The sequence below is a fragment of the Budorcas taxicolor genome, chromosome 14 (genome assembly GCF_023091745.1).
Source record: "Budorcas taxicolor isolate Tak-1 chromosome 14, Takin1.1, whole genome shotgun sequence".
In the NCBI taxonomy this organism is placed as follows: domain Eukaryota; kingdom Metazoa; phylum Chordata; class Mammalia; order Artiodactyla; family Bovidae; genus Budorcas; species Budorcas taxicolor.
The window spans coordinates 75,718,204-75,733,964 of NC_068923.1; the positions used below are offsets into that span (position 1 = coordinate 75,718,204).

General features: G+C 40.9%; 1 protein-coding gene across 2 annotated transcripts in view; it reads left to right on the forward strand.

The window, feature by feature from the left end:
* NCALD (neurocalcin delta) overlaps window positions 1–15,761 on the forward strand; it is a 477,985-nt gene that overhangs the window by 386,460 nt on the left and 75,764 nt on the right. Inside the window, exon 1 of one of the 2 annotated variants that reach the window (XM_052651510.1) lies at window positions 769–816. The exons of the other annotated variant lie outside the window; for it this stretch is intronic. The gene's annotated coding sequence lies outside the window, so the exon portion shown is untranslated. Of the gene's footprint in view, window positions 1–768; window positions 817–15,761 lie in introns of those variants that run through there. 2 annotated transcript variants of the gene reach the window in all.

Consider the following 15,761-nt stretch of genomic DNA (forward strand, 5'->3'; position numbering starts at 1 on the left):
AGCTCTTTCAGTCGTTCATTCCTGCACAGACAGTTCACGATATATGGATCCCGAATTCATCCCACCTGATTCCCCATCCTAGTTGATGTGAGGCTCAGCAGACTTGGATCTGACTCGGGGGCACCACACCCCATGTTTCTTCTCTGTCTTGCCATGATTAGCATGGTCTCAGCACAAGGATGTGGATTCTTAGATCATTTTAAAAATATCTTTTCTTCCAGCTCCCTTTTGAGCTTCAGTTTTTATTCCATTTACTGACAAACAGATTTAATTCTCTTGGAATACTACTCCCAGAATTTCTCAGTGCTCTCCTTCTGTTCTACAGAGAGAGAGAGAGAGCCACGAGCTTCACGCTGGTAACAGTGGGACTAGTGGGACTCGAGAGGGGCATGCCTTTTCCTGCCGGGAACTGTAAAAAACAGACCCCCACAGCCCTGAAGAGGAAAGTTGTAGGCACTTTGCAGTCACCACTTCAAGGGCTGAGGTTGTCGGGGAGCTGTCCGTGATGGGTGGTGGGGTGTGCACACAGACACACTCACACACACATACACACCACAGTGACAGATGACCTATTGAAATAATTTCAGAGCTGTTCTGTGGTTGCTACGACAACCAATGCTCTCTTGGCTTTCATCTGGCCATGTGACAGGGACTTTGACGTCAGCTAGAGGCAGAGCCTGTGGCTGAGTCCACACAGTCAAAGGCCTGCGAGAGGCTGGGTGGGTGCTGGCCGCCGCCGCTGCGCTCCACGCTGCTGCTTCTGCGTCCCAGGGGCTGCGGAGCATGGACTGTTAAATCCTGCACTTCTGCTGAGAGGTAATCAGTTTGCTTTGTATACAACAGTAAGACGTGCTTATAAATCACAGTGGCTTTCCCCTCTCTCTCACCTCTTACAAGTTTGTCTTCATGAGCAATTATTGTTGTACCCGGAGAAAAAAATGTGAAGCAGCTTCTAGTTGTTCATTTGGGGCGGAATCTCTGGCATTTGGTTAAATTTGGATTCATGTTCTGGGAAGTAGGTTAAAATATAATCGCCTCCCTTGTTCGGTACTTGCTAACGTGACATAGTTTAGGGATACAGACTTGGCAGCTTGAGCCAGATATTCCCCGTTGAATTCCAGGAATCTCCCCTTCAGTATTGTTTCGGGTTTAAAGACGCCAGCACAGCTTGGCAATATGTGGCTAAGTTTGCCATTATATATATATATATATATATATATATATATATATATATATATATATATATGTGTGTGTGTGTGTGTGTGTATTTGCTACCGTATTCTGAATCAGCCTAGAATAGTTCAGAATTTGGTCTCTGTCTTGTTTGTAGCACTCATAAGGAGCAACAATAGGCACAGTGGTAAAGAACATTATAGTTTGAAACAAAACTTGAGGGTTTTCTAGTAAATCAAGTATTCTGAAAATACCAGGGAAAACTGTCAACAGCTTCCTGTTTAGAGAAAAATACTCTGGATTATGCCAAGGAGGTTGGGGTGGAACCCCTGACATGTGCACATGCAGTTGCTTTTTGGTTGTTTGAGCAAACGTGCACATTTGCAGTGTCTTCCTCTGAAAATTCAGCTGTGAAAAGGAAAGCGTTAGATGGTCTTCACTAAGGCATCATGTAAGCTAATTCTGTGTTTCAAAATTGAAATAATTACCTAGAGAAGAAAGCAATAGCCCTAAAACTAAATTATCCAGGTAGATCTACTTTAATTCAAACACAGGTAAAAATAGTCACCAAAAATTGTTCTAATGCTTGAATGAGTAATTTGATAACTGTGATTAATAAGGCTTTTTATCTCTATTCCTATAACAATATGTACTGCAAATTGGAGGACGGGGGATTTGCATTGCTGTAGTTCATTTCTTTCCCAGGTTGAATAATTTTGAATTTTCTGTCATTGCATACAAGTTGGATGATGTTTGTAGCTTGTAATTCAAATAAAACCTCTGGTATTGAAGTTAATTGAAGCCTAGATTTATAACCAGCTAGCTAAATCTTACAGATGTAACTGGAAAAAAAGAAAATTTTAGAGCAGCACATTTAATATACCTACTGATGAATAGAAAATAATGATTTGCCCATTTAAATCAAGAATACATATTTTATAGTATGTAAGCTATATATCAATTTAATGCAAGAATAATATTGTTCTTTTCTGTATTCGTTATTAGTTTCTGAATTCTGATCGCCTTTATTTAACTCTTAGAGATGAATACTTTAAACAGTATTTAGCGTCAAAAATAAGTTGTGAGTGCACAAATAATTTCTCAATACCTTTCAGTGAGTGAATACTCATTTGACTTGCTGGCATTCGATATGTCTATTTTTGGCCAGAGTCTCCATGGAGGATTTTCCAAAAAATCTAATGTGCTTACACTCCAGGCACAACTACTGAGGCGTTATCTCATTGTTTAATTTCTCTCATAATAACTCAGAGGTCATATTCTTAACACTCCTAGAAATATGTTCATTGATTTGCAGTACTTCCAGTAAGTATGAATAGGACCAATAGCCAGCAACACTGTCATTTAAAAGCAGTATCTTTGATGGGGTACTTTGACGTTTGCCTCTTTTACTCAAAATTAGGAATTATCATTATAGTTTTTCCAGGAAGCAATGATTTTCTTGATGCTCTCTCTATGCTTTAGAGTTATAAGATAATTGTATTCAATGCCGTAATAAAACAGATTGGATTTCAGCAAGACAAAATAAGTAAACAATTCAACGTTGATTGGCAAAATGTCAATGACAAAGTTTATCATTAGAAGAAAGCAGCCTTTCTAATAATAGCGGAGATACTTCAGAATCTACAGGTCTTTCCTTATGGCAAAATAAGGCGGGGGGGAAGGACTCTCATCAGAATCATCTATTTACAGCATTGAGACTGTGTTGATTTCAAGGTTAAGTTTGCTTCATCTTCAAAAGATACTGGCAAGGAATGATTTACTCTAGAAACCTGGATGTTGCCTGTCAACTACTTTCAGTTTCAGGGACTGTAACCTTTTGGATGTCATAGTCCTTTTGTCAGGCTGACGAAGCCTATGGTTTCTTTTTAGAGTGATGTTTTTAAATGCATAATAAAGTATGCAGGATTACAAAGGAAACTACTTTTATTGAAATACATTCACCAGATTTTTAAAAATTGTGAAATGTGTGTTGTTAATAATTCATTATTAAATAAACCAAATTAGCAGGAGTTATAATAACTACTATAATTGTGAAGTAGTAATGAGTGTAAAAGGTATTTTGAGATGGCTACAGTGACTGTAATAGGATGTGAGAATATCTGTGACTTCTCTTGGCAACAAAATCACAGGAACGGTGGTAGGTGGTTTGTGGCCTACATTTTAATTGAAAGATACTAAATTTCAGTTTGAGGTTACTGAAACTAAAGATATAATATTTTCCCCATCCAAGTTCCTGGATCCTGTGAAGTCTATCCAGCTCTGAGTTAAATGATATGTAAGCTGGTGATGCTGAAAGGTCTTGGCACCGCACTGGACAAAACCCACACCACTGTTTCATTTCGGTTCCACCACATCTGATTTTATTCTCTGAGTGTGTGAATTTCACAGTATTTTCTGATTTCTCTGTGAAAGGGATGGTATCCACAGAATTACCAAACTGTAAATTTCTTTTGTTTTCCTCCTTAATCCTTAAGTAGTCTTGTATACTTGGACTGACCTCCTGCCTGGTTAAATAGGGGTTAAGAGGGAAAACTTACAGTGTTAATACAATTTATACAAGTTAAAGCCGTGGACCAAAGAAGTAAGACTATAGCTATTTACAAAGGGACTTTTATCCAGTCAAAGAAAACAAGCGATAGTATTCAGATGAAGAATGCAGAATGTTATATGAAATTGATCGTAGCTGCAGGAATATTCTAGAAGATACTCTGCGTGCTCATGACAATTGAAATGAGCATTAGAGAACTTATGTCACTTTTCAGTTTGATATAAAGCACACACATGTGTAAATTGATCAGTTGTAATGTAAATCTCAGTTACTCTGGATAGAGCCTGCAGGTTCACCTATCAGAGGTTCTTAGAACAGGACACATTCAAAATGAAATAGGGGATGCTGGCTGATACTTCCCAAGTAATCTGAATGCAGAATCTTATTTGATTTATTGGATATTCAAGAACAATATTGGAGATATTAATATTATTGTTTAGAGTGACTTATATAAGAATTACCTCATTTCCCATGTCACTCTTAATTTGCAGAAGATACTGCCTAATTTTCCTCCCCAACTAACTAAGTGCCTTTGCAGTTAGCTGGCTGATGTCATGTATTATTGTGTTTCCAGCCCTGTGTTTAGTCCCAGCCATCCCTTCTGTTACATCAGCACCATCACCCTAGCCTAAGAAAATTGGAGCTACGACATTATGTACAAGCTGGTGTTTAAACTCAATCCAAATCCCTAACATTTGAAATGGATGCTTAGCAATGTTTCTTCATGTATTCTCAGGGGAATTACAAAAGAGGATTTTCTCAAACATTCCTTTTTCTTTGGACTAGGAAAGAACACCTGCTTTGGGGGCTTTGAGTCTCTGTGGCAATTTGATAAAAAACTTGGAAAAAAGTCGAAAATCTCTGACTCCAGGCTGTATTGTTTGCTTCTCTCATGGCTGGTGTTTGAAATTTCAAGTTTAGAAGGGAATGTGCCATTATTTTTCATGAAATCAACCCTTATTTTAATGGTGCCCTGTGATGGAAATCCAACCAGAAATAGCATTCCAAAATATAGTATTTTTTATTGTTTCCAGAAGTGATGCCATGAAAGTTAATGCTTATTAACACATTGATAAAAAAAACTTATGTGAAAAATATTTAAATTCACTGGAGCCACATACTCTAAACCAAAAGCAGTCTGTGCTTATTATTTTTGTAGTGAGCTTTAGGGATTTGGGGGACATATTTTTATAGATGCCTTTAATTAGAGACATAGCATCCCTTTAAAATTTAGTTGGCACTAATGGAAAACATAGTATACTTACATTAAAGTTCAATATTTGATTTTCAAGAAAAGAAATCTGTAGTCTGCAAGATAACCCAGCTGCTGCCTGTCCTAATGGGAGAATTGTCCGTATTTTCTGAATTATGTCCCAACGAGTGCATGCTCAGTCACTCAGCCGTGTCGAATTCCTTGTGACCCCATAGACTGAGGCCCACCATGCTCCTCTGTCCATGGAATTTCCCAGGCAAGAATACTGGAGTGGGTTGTCATTTCCTTCTCCAGAACCCAGTGAGTGTAGGAAAACCAGACTGCATATTGCTTTTATGCAAAGATGAATTCTTTGAAGGTTTGTCCTAGAATTTTTTTACTTTGATGAATTTAAACCCCATCCATTAGAGGTAAATGCTGAGAAGAGTGTTGTATTCCTTGGCTCGCTGCTCTGCTGACTCCCACAGACTTTCATCTGATTCATACATCTAAAACCACGACGAATTTTGTGACGACCATATTTACGACATCCTAGGAGATAAATTAAAAAATAGCATCCCACAGTGGTTATCCGATCCTATGCCTTCCCACATTTCACCATGGATCAGGTTCAGCATGAGGCGGCATCACTCAATCAGCAAGCATTTTAGTAAGTGGCTGCTGAACCCACAGTTCATAGCAGGCGTTTTGGGCTTCTCCCTCAATGGCCTTTGAGTAATAGCTGCCACTGGCATAAGGAGCCCAAGGTACTTTATGGACTTCTGACTATTGTTTGCTTGAGCTTTTATTCAAACCTGTAGTCTTTCATGCATTCAGCAAGTTTTGAGCATCTACTGTGTGCCAGGCATTAGACTAGACACTGTGAATACTGTGGTGAACAAGAGAGACAAGGTCTCCACCATCATGGAATTTACAGTCTAATTATACAGGGGACCTGCTCAGAGACCTAAGTGTTGACAGCAACCAAGGTTTCCCCTTCACAGCCATGCTGGCCAGTGTAGTCAAAAAGAGAATCTTCTCTGTAAGGTAAAAAAAAAAAAAAAAAATCAAAAGAAAAGAGACAAGTAAACAACCTAGGAACCACTGGATTTTATACCAGAGTCAAACCTTAGAAGAAGCATTCCTCAGTTGGTGATCACTGAGCCTAATTTGCAGGCACTTGTTCATATCAGTGTCAAGGATTCCACATCAGTACGCCCAGCCCTGTTCCCAAAGTCTACTTGTCCTCCTGGTTGAGAAGATATGAGAATGGTAGGGACTGACCTAGAGAATAATTTTCCTTTATGCACATACCCTGCCTTATGCAAATAGCAAGAGCCATTTCATCTTTTTTTGTTTGTTTGTTTTATTTTATTTATTTATTTATTTATTTTGGCTTTATTCTGATCTTTTCTTTTTTTTTTTAATTTTTATTTTTACTTTATTTTACTTTACAATACTGTATTGGTTTTGCCATACATTGACATGAATCCACCACGGGTGTAGGAAATCCTTAAGTTAATTGTGCTCGAGTGTATCAATCCTGTCTTTCCTGTACTAACCCAGTCAAGATAGGTTCACTGCTCCAATAAATGGCCCCAAATCCCAATGGCATAATGCAGGATTGTTCCTTTTTCAGTCACCCATGAATCAGATTTGGGAGAAAGGCTCCACTCCACACAGTAATCCAGGGATTCAGGCTCCTTCCATCTAGTTAAACTGATCTAGAGGTAAATCTTATCTCTACCACTTATAGGAGTCACTTTGGGCAAATTACCAAGGTCACAATTTCTTACCTGGCTAATATAATAGTAATTAGTACCTACCTTATGTGGCTTCCCTGGTGGCTCAGTAAAGAATCTGCCTGCAATGCTGGAGACGCAGGTTTGATCCCTGGGTTAGGAAGATCCCCTGGAGAAGAAAATGGCAACCCACTCCAGTATTCTTGCCTGGAAAATCCTATGGACAGAGGAGCATGGCGGGCTACAGTCCATGGGGTCGCAAGAGTCAGACATGACCTGGCGACTAAACCACCACCTACCTCATAGATTCTGAAGTCAACCTATTTGGCATGGTAACTGACAAGTGTTAGGTAACAATAATGTGAACTGTATGATTCATTTTCTATTGCTGCCACCATCAGTGTACCCCCAGGAACCAGGAAGTACCAGTGCCAAATCTAGAGAAGGTGTATCCCGATGATATGGTAACAGCTGACACTTAGGGAGGTAGACAGGCTTCTAAGCTCTGGCACCTAGAAAAAAAAAAAGCACAACATGAGAGTCTTGAGTTAGGTTTTATTTGGGGCAAAATGAGGACTGCAGCCCAGGAGACAGCACCTCAGATAGCTCTCAAGAGATTGGGGCGTGGGGTGGGTAGATCAACATATATGTGATTTTGGTGAAGGGAAAGTACATGCAGTCAAGTCCATATTTTTCCAGGTTTCTGTTAGTCTCATGAAGCTTTTTGCTAGTCATAAGTCACCAAGAGAGATTTTAGTGCTTTGCTAGACATGAGGAGATTCAAGAATTGGGCTCATAAAATCAGTTCCTGGGAATATCTAACTATCCAAAGACCTGTTCTGCCATTTTTCCCCAAAAAGAAAATAGTGTTTCCCTGAAGTACCACCCTGAACTCCTGTTGGGGGTGTTGAAGGTCAGCAATTGCAGCAGCACGTGATTTAATGCTCGTAGAGGTAGATGGAAAGTGCCAATTTGTAGTTGACAGCTCTTTTCAAAATAACTATTTTTTCCCTTCACCACATCCTGGTTTTATAAATGAGGAAAACTGAGGAAAGGAGAGCTTGAGCTGGTTGCCCAGCATAACACACAGTATATACCAGAGCTTGAGGTATTTGGCTCTAGAGTCACTACGCTGTATTACCTTTTAAGCTAAAATATGTTGTATTTTGGGGCTTCTCTGGTGGCTCAGATGGTAAAGAATCTGTCTGCAATGCAGGAGACCCATGTTCAATCCCTGGGTTGGGAAGATCCCCTGGAAGAGGTCATGGCAACACACTCCAGTGTTCTTGCCTGGAGAATCCCCACGGACAGAGGAGCCCCAACGGGCTACAGTCCCTAGGGTCTCAAAGAGTTAAACAAGACTGAAGCGACTGAGCATGCATGCAAACATATAGTATTTTTCCCTAGAAGTAATGTTACATGTTGTGGCAGATTATACTCTCCAAAAATGGCCCTGTAGTTATATCTACCCTATCCATCCCCCATGCTTTTCTGGAGTATTGCTGATCTTCCCCAAGAGGCAGAGTGTATTGCCTTCCTCTTGAACCCACACAGGCTTTGTGATTGGTCCAACTGATAGAGCACAATGGAAACAATGCCAGGTGACCTCCAAGGCTGGATTATAAAAAGCATTCAACTTATTTTTTTTCTCAGCGATTCTTTGGAAACCAGCCATCATATGAGGAAGCCCAGACCATATAGAGGGGCCACATGTAGGTTTCAGCTAACACCTCCAGCTAAGATCTCAGCCAGACAACATGCATCAGCAACCAGATGTGTGAGTGGGCAGGCCTCCAGAGGAATCCAGGCCCCAGCCCCAGGTCCCCCTTGGCCTTCCTGATACCAAGTGAACTGGAGAGAAACTGTCCAGTTCTCTGGACAGTTCTCTGCTGAGCTGTGTTGTGTGTTTAGTCGCTCAGTTATATTTGACTCTTTTGAGACCCCGTGGACTGTAGACCACCAACCTCTCTGTCCATGTAATTTTTCAGGCAAGAATAGCAGAGTGGGTTGCCATTTCCTACTCCAGGAGATCTTTCCGATCCAGGGATCGAAACTGTGTCTCCTGCATCTTCTGCACTGGTAGACAGATTCTTTATACTGGGATCCCTGTGGAATCCTGCCCTAAATGACAAATTCATGTGCAAAATAAAAATTGCTGTTGCTTTAAGTCTGTATATTTTAGAATTATTTCTTAGGCAACCAGAGTAACTGGAATGTATGGGGTAATTAGAAATTACTGAAACACCTGTACCTATGTGGACTTTGGGTATATATAGATTAAATAGGTTTGGGGGATTTGGCATACGTGTCTAACCTAATTAAAATATTTTATGGAGAAAAATATATTTCAGTTCAGTTCAGTCACTCAGTCATGTTCAACTCATTGTGACCCCATGGACTGCAGCACGCCAGGCTTCCCTGTCCATCACCAACTCCTGGGGCTTACTCAAACTCATGTCAGTGATGCTATACGACCATCTCATCCTCCCTCGTCCCCTTCTCCTCCCACCTCCAATCTTTCCCAATATCAGGTCTTTTCAAATGGGTCAGTTCTTCGCATCAAGTGGCCAAAGTATTGGAGTTTCAGCTTCAGCATCAGTCCTTCCAATGAATATTCAGGACTGATTTCCTTTAAGATGGACTGATTGGACCTCCTTGCAGTCCAAGGGACTCTCAAGAGTCTTCTCCAACACCACAGTTCAAAAGCATCAATTCTTTGGCACTCAGCTTTCTTTATAGTCCAACTCTCATATCCATACATGACTACTGGAAAAACCATAGCTTTGACTAGACAGACCTCTGTTGGCCAGTTAAATTACAAATGGGCTTTAGGTACATAGCCTGTTCATAAATTTGGCAGAATGACCCTACACAGTAAGGCTATTGCTGGTTCTAGGAGGAGATGTGGGCTCCATACAAAGATAGTCTGTATGCATTAGTGGAATCTCCCTCGTTGCCTCCTGCTGGCTGGGCCCATCTCTACAGGACAGTCTCGAGTAGACAGCAGGACTTGCGCCATTTTCCCAGGTCACTGCTTAGTCTATGTGCTTCTGTCTCTTTCTCACGCCTACCCTGTCTAATCCGCTGCCTACTTTTCTATTGTTAGATCCTGCTATCTCCTTGACTCTCTTTTTTGGCCTGTTTCCAATGCTTCTAAACCTATTTTTTCTGCTCTAATGATTTATAGTAAAGCTAGGGAATTTCTCTTGGCCAGGTAAGATTTAGCTCATTCAGCTGTCTTTTCTTCTCTTGACAAAGCTGCCAGAATGGCAGCCCTCCCACTGGTGTGCAGCTCCACGTGTTGGTCAAACCCAGTACTTGAAATCGTCAGAAATGTAGTCCTTATGTCCTGACACAAAGAAGCGATCTCTGTCTCTACTACCGCAGAGAAATCAATACCTCTGACTTTCTTCATGCTTACTTAAACGTCACCTCATCCTGAGGGCTTTCCCTCTAGAAGGCTAGTCGATATGTTCACCTTGATGTATTCATTCATATATATTCACTCCATATAGTGGCGCCTAAGTATAAAGATTTCTTTTGTGTTCAGGGACTGGTAAGGTTCCTCCAGTTGTCTCTCATTTGCTCACCACTAACACCAGGCAGATGTGGTCCAGTCACCTAGACCTTTCAATGACCAGCATACGTCCCACCTCACCCAGGATGTCCCACCTAAGTAGGGTAACACAGGAGCAGCTAGTCTTTGAAAGGGCTACAGTCCAGTTGGGGAGGCTGGACAGCATCGGCGGCTGAGATCTAGAACTATATCTTCCGTGTTGGGTGCCAGTTCTCATGGTACCTAGTGTAGAGCTGGGCACATAATGACCACTCATTAAATCTCTGGTAGGTGATTAGTGAATAGATTAGTATAGGTATATGGCATTGAGATGACTTCGGAGCGGAAGTGAACCATGAGTTGGGCTTCAAAGGATATATAATATTGAGCATGACCCAGGAGTGAAAGGATTGCCCATGAATAAGAAACATCATAAATACTTTCCTAGTAACAGAAATATACACTCACTTATCTGAGATCAAGAAAATAGCTGGGAAAAGGAAAAACGTACAACCCATAAGGTAGGTCTGTGAAGGACCTAGATTTTATCAATTTAAAACAAACTGGATTTGATCTGACAACAAGAAGCTAGTGAAATTTTGGGAGCAGGTAAGTGATACATGTGTCATGTGATGTTATAATAGTTTAATAACCGTTTCCCTTTGCTTTAGACAACTTATTTTAATTGTGAATATATGTTAAGTGTTTCCTTTTCCTCCATTTTTCCTCATAGAAAAGTTCTAACTTTTTAAATGGAAAAAAAAAGTGAGGGATTTCGTTGGTGGTCCAGTGGCTAAGACTCTTGTTCCTAATGCAGGGGCCAGGGTTCGGTCCCTAGTCAGGGGGTTAGATGCCACATGCCACAACTAAGACCTAACTCAAACCCAATGCAGTCAAATAAATTAAAACAAATATTTTTTAAGAATATGAATTCCGTTTTGCCCTCAATACTGTGTAGATGGCTCTTTTAACTTTAGTTGGGTGATACCTGTTGGGGGAGCTATGTTAACTTCATATTTTAAAATATATGTAATCTTCTATTTAACAAAGTCACATCCAAATAAAACCCAAACCAACTGGAAATTCAATCCTTCATAACATTTTCTATAGAAGAAGAGAGCTCATTGAAGTCATGCTGAATCATATCTAGATTTAAGAAATAGGGACTTTTTATTGTGATAAAATATACATAATGTAAAATTAATCATGTTAACCATATTAAGTGTACCATTCAGTGGCATTAAGTACATTCTTGCAGCCATTACTAGCATATGTCTCTAGAAGTCTTTCCATCTTCCCAAACTGAAACTCTGTGTCCATTAAACACTAACTTCCCATTCTTACCCACCACTCTCACCCCCATCTCAGTCCCTGGCAACCAGCACTGTACTTTCTCTTAAGGTACATTTTAAGGAAGTTTAAAACAAACCTACAGTTCCTCTTTCTCTTGCCTGAAGTCTTCAATTAGTAAAGTCCGTGTTCAAAGTCCCCAAATAGGTGCTTTCCTGGTAGCTCAGTGGCAAAGAATTCACCTGCCAACGCAGGAGACGCGGGATCGATCCCTGATCCAGGAAGATCCCACGCGCTGCAGAACGGCTAAGCCCGCGCACCACGACTCCTGGGCCTCTGCTCTAGTCCTGCAGCCGCAACTGCTGAAGCCCTCGTGCTCTAGGGCCCGTGCTCCGCAACAGGAGAGGCCACCGCAATGAGAGGCCCGAGCACTGCAGCTAGAGAGAAGTCTTCACTCTTCACAGCTAGAGAAAGGCCCCTGCTGCAACAGAGACCCAGCACGGCCAGCAATAAAGAAACAAAATTATATTTTAAAAAGTCCCCAAATAATTGGAAATTTCTTAGGTTTATACAAGTGGGCAAAGTTTACGCAGAGTTCCATGATGTAGAGATTTCAGACATAAAACAGAGACGATGGGTTGAAATGTGTTCAACTCACTTACTTAAACCAGAGTCAATACAATTTTTGTATTATCACTCAGCTTTGCCATCTCCCTTGTCAAAAAGAGAGCCATGGAACCTGAGATTTTCTGGTCCCAGGAGAATCCTATGGACAGAGGAGCCTGGTGGGCTGCTGTCGATGGGGTCGCACAGAGTCAGACACGACTGAAGCGACTTAGCATGCATGCATGCATGCATTGGAGAAGGAAATGGCAACCCACTCCAGTGTTATTGCCTGGAGAATCCCAGGGACAGAGGAGCCTGGTGGGCTGCCATCTATGGGGTCGCACAGAGTCGGACACGACTGACGCAACTTAGCAGCAGCAGCAGCAGCAACATACTCAAATAGTCCTATATTAGTGTTCTGTTCTAAGAAACTTAAGTATAGAATCAGTACATGTTTATGAGAGAACATTCAGAAAAATAAAGAATATTAAAAAAATAAAACTTACTTTTAATATTTACTGCCTAAATAATCACTATTACTATTTTAAAGTTAAAAAGCAATATATCTCATTTTACTTTATATTTCATCTTACTTTACTTCAATAGAAGAAAAAAACAAACTCTGAAATGAACTCAAGCATGTGAACTTCAGGTAGCTGTTTCTTTAAAACAGGAATTAATGATTTTTAACTAAATTGAATTGCCAGATAAAAATTGAAATTCAATCAAGCAATAAGAGATTGAGGAATCAATGTTTGTTCAAAACTAATTATTTCTTAATGGGTACAGATTTTGGCTTCCCTGGTGGCTCAGTTGGTCAGTAATCCACCTGCAGTGTGTGAGACCGGGGTGCAGTCCCTGGGTTGGGAAGATCCCCTGGAGGAGGGCATGGCAACCCACTGCAGTAGTTTTGCCTAGAGAATCCTCATGGACAGAAGAGCCTGGTGGGCTACGGTCCATGGGGGTCACAAAGAGTCAGAGAAGACCGAGAGACTAGGTACAGCACAGCAGCTTAGGTTTATATTTTCAGTTAGCAAAGCTTACTTAACTGTCTTATAAAGATCAGAAAAGATCAGGAATAATCAAGCAAAAATGCCTTTGGGGAAAATAAAAGGTTTTTAACCAGAAGTCACCTTCTCCTGGGTCAGGGAGAAGGAGATAAAAGGGATAATATGTAAGAAAAACAGTCCATAAAGTCAAAACCACTTTCAAATGGAAAAATAAAGTCATACAATAGAGAAGCAGGTATTTTACCCAGTGGCCTAGAACTCACAGAGAATTTAGAGGAATTCACTGTATTTATTGACTCTCTCCCTTGACCATAAAAGGTTGACTTTATTTGCTTCATACATCAATGGTTTTATATTCCATGAATTGTTTAAATACAAACTATATTTTAGTTTGCTTCGTATTTAGACCATAATTCTTTTATGTATATTTATCTTTCTAGAGTTTCTAACTATCTTTTTCTCCTCTGGAGAAACTTGAATCTTCAGTATTTATGATCTACTTCTTGATTCTTAAGCATCCAGTTTGGTCTTGATAACCTTTTGCTCTGTTGAAGATGTTCTTTGCCAGGCACTCTGCTCCTATTATTCCAGTTTGGATTAAGTATAGGCAGTCCCACTAGGGTTTCTTTTCATCTGAACTGGATTATTTCCATTGTTTCAAGGTTTCTCTATTTCTTGGATTCATTTTCAATTTTGCTGGAGTAAATCTTTTAATTATTTTTTTCAAAATGGCAGAAGAGTTAAATATTTGTAGCTCTTCATTTTGTCTTCATAGTTGAAAAATAGAGGTAGGATAGCTAAACTTCCAAGGTTAGTCTGCTATCTTAGAGTGAGACTGTATACCCATTCAGAGTAGTTGTCCCAGTGTGTTAGTCCTTGATCAGCTTGAGGCTGTGGCACACACCTTACTCAGCACAAAGCCATTTCTTTTTCTTTTATGGCTCTGGACAGCACTCCCAACACTTGTTGACCATATGATCAACACTGATCACTTTAACAAAGAAGTTAATAAGGTCACAAGAGTCAAACATGGCTGAATGACTAAACTGCTACCAAAAAGTAAAAGAATGGATTACATTAGCCAATTCCATCACGAGACCCATATCTGCCTCCAGCAGGTACTGCCTCGTCCTTCAGGACACCGCTCAGGCCCCCCTTCTCTAAGAAGCCTTCTTAAATTCCCCAGTACTCCTACATCATACAAACCCCGATTGTACCGCTAACCACGTGTGCCTGCTAAGTCATTTCAGTCGTGTCCGACTCTTTGTGACCCCATGGACTGTAGCCCTCCAGGCTCCTCTGTCCATGGAATTCTCCAGGCAAGAATACTGAGCGGGTAGCCATTCCCTTCTCCAAGAGGATCCTCCCAACCCAGGGATCAAACCTGAGACTCCTGCATTGCAGGAGGATTCTTTACTGTCTAAGCCACCAGGAAATCTAAAAGAGTTGTGCATGTGTGCTAAATCGCTTCAGTTGTGTCAGACTCTTTGTGATCTTATGGACTGTAGCCCGTAAGGCTCTTCTGTCCATGAACTTCTCTAGGCAAGAATACTGGAGTGGATTGCCACGCTCTCCTCCAGGGGATCTTTCCGACCAGGGGATCGAACATGCATCTCTTATGTCTCCTGCATTGGCAGGCATGTTCTTTACCACTAGTGCCACCTGGGAAATCCAACACTAGCCACACCTCTCTACAATTTCCTATTTGTCTCTTCTGCTAAACTCTAAGCTCCCTGAAGGTAGCTGAGGTGACATTTCAGGTCTGCATCCTCACTGTACTCCACAGGGGCTGGCATGCATTAAGTATCTGATACAGATCAAATGACCAAGTAACTGAGTACATAAACAAGGGGATGAGCAAGCTTGATGTTGACCTTGGAAACAGGTGTGTCATCTTTCCTTGCTGAAAATGAGGCCACTGACCTGCTCATTCGGCAGGAGAAGCTCTGAAAGGTTGTTTTAGGCAGAAAGAGCAGTATGGGAGGAAAGCTTGAAGGCAAGCTGGGACATGACTTTTGGGGGGAATGATGGAGATTGTTCCCAGAGGGCTGTAGATATTAGGTTCATCCACATTCAATCTCTAATCTCTCCCTTGTCCTTTTGTTCTGATTACAGTCTGACTCCAGGGTTCTTCAACCTTTGCCTGTTCAGTGAGTACAGGTCTCATGAGAACAGTTGTGTTTTAGCAGAAACACTGGTGCCTCAGTTCCTTAGGTGTCAATAAATGTGCTTCACAATCATGATTTAGAAACTGCACCAATGAGGTCTTCCCACATTTACACTAAAGGATCTGCTTATATTTGTATTAAGTATCATGAATTGTATGGAGCCTTCATTTCACCGGAACAAAATGAAACCCCAGGTGACTTATAATGAAGCTTTGCCATCATCCTCAGACTCTTGAAGCCTGCTGGAAACTGGTGCAGCACAGAACTGAAGTTACAGAAATCACACTTCCGTGATTTCCTGGCCGAACTTCCTTTAATGCCTCTGACTCCAGTCACCACCTAAAAGTCCTCCCCAGAGGTCTGAGGGCCTCACCTCCTATGTCTGGTACTTAATTAAAAACTACTAGTTGTCAGAAGCAAGTAGGCTCTCAATTCCTGCTTTGTTAACATGAGCC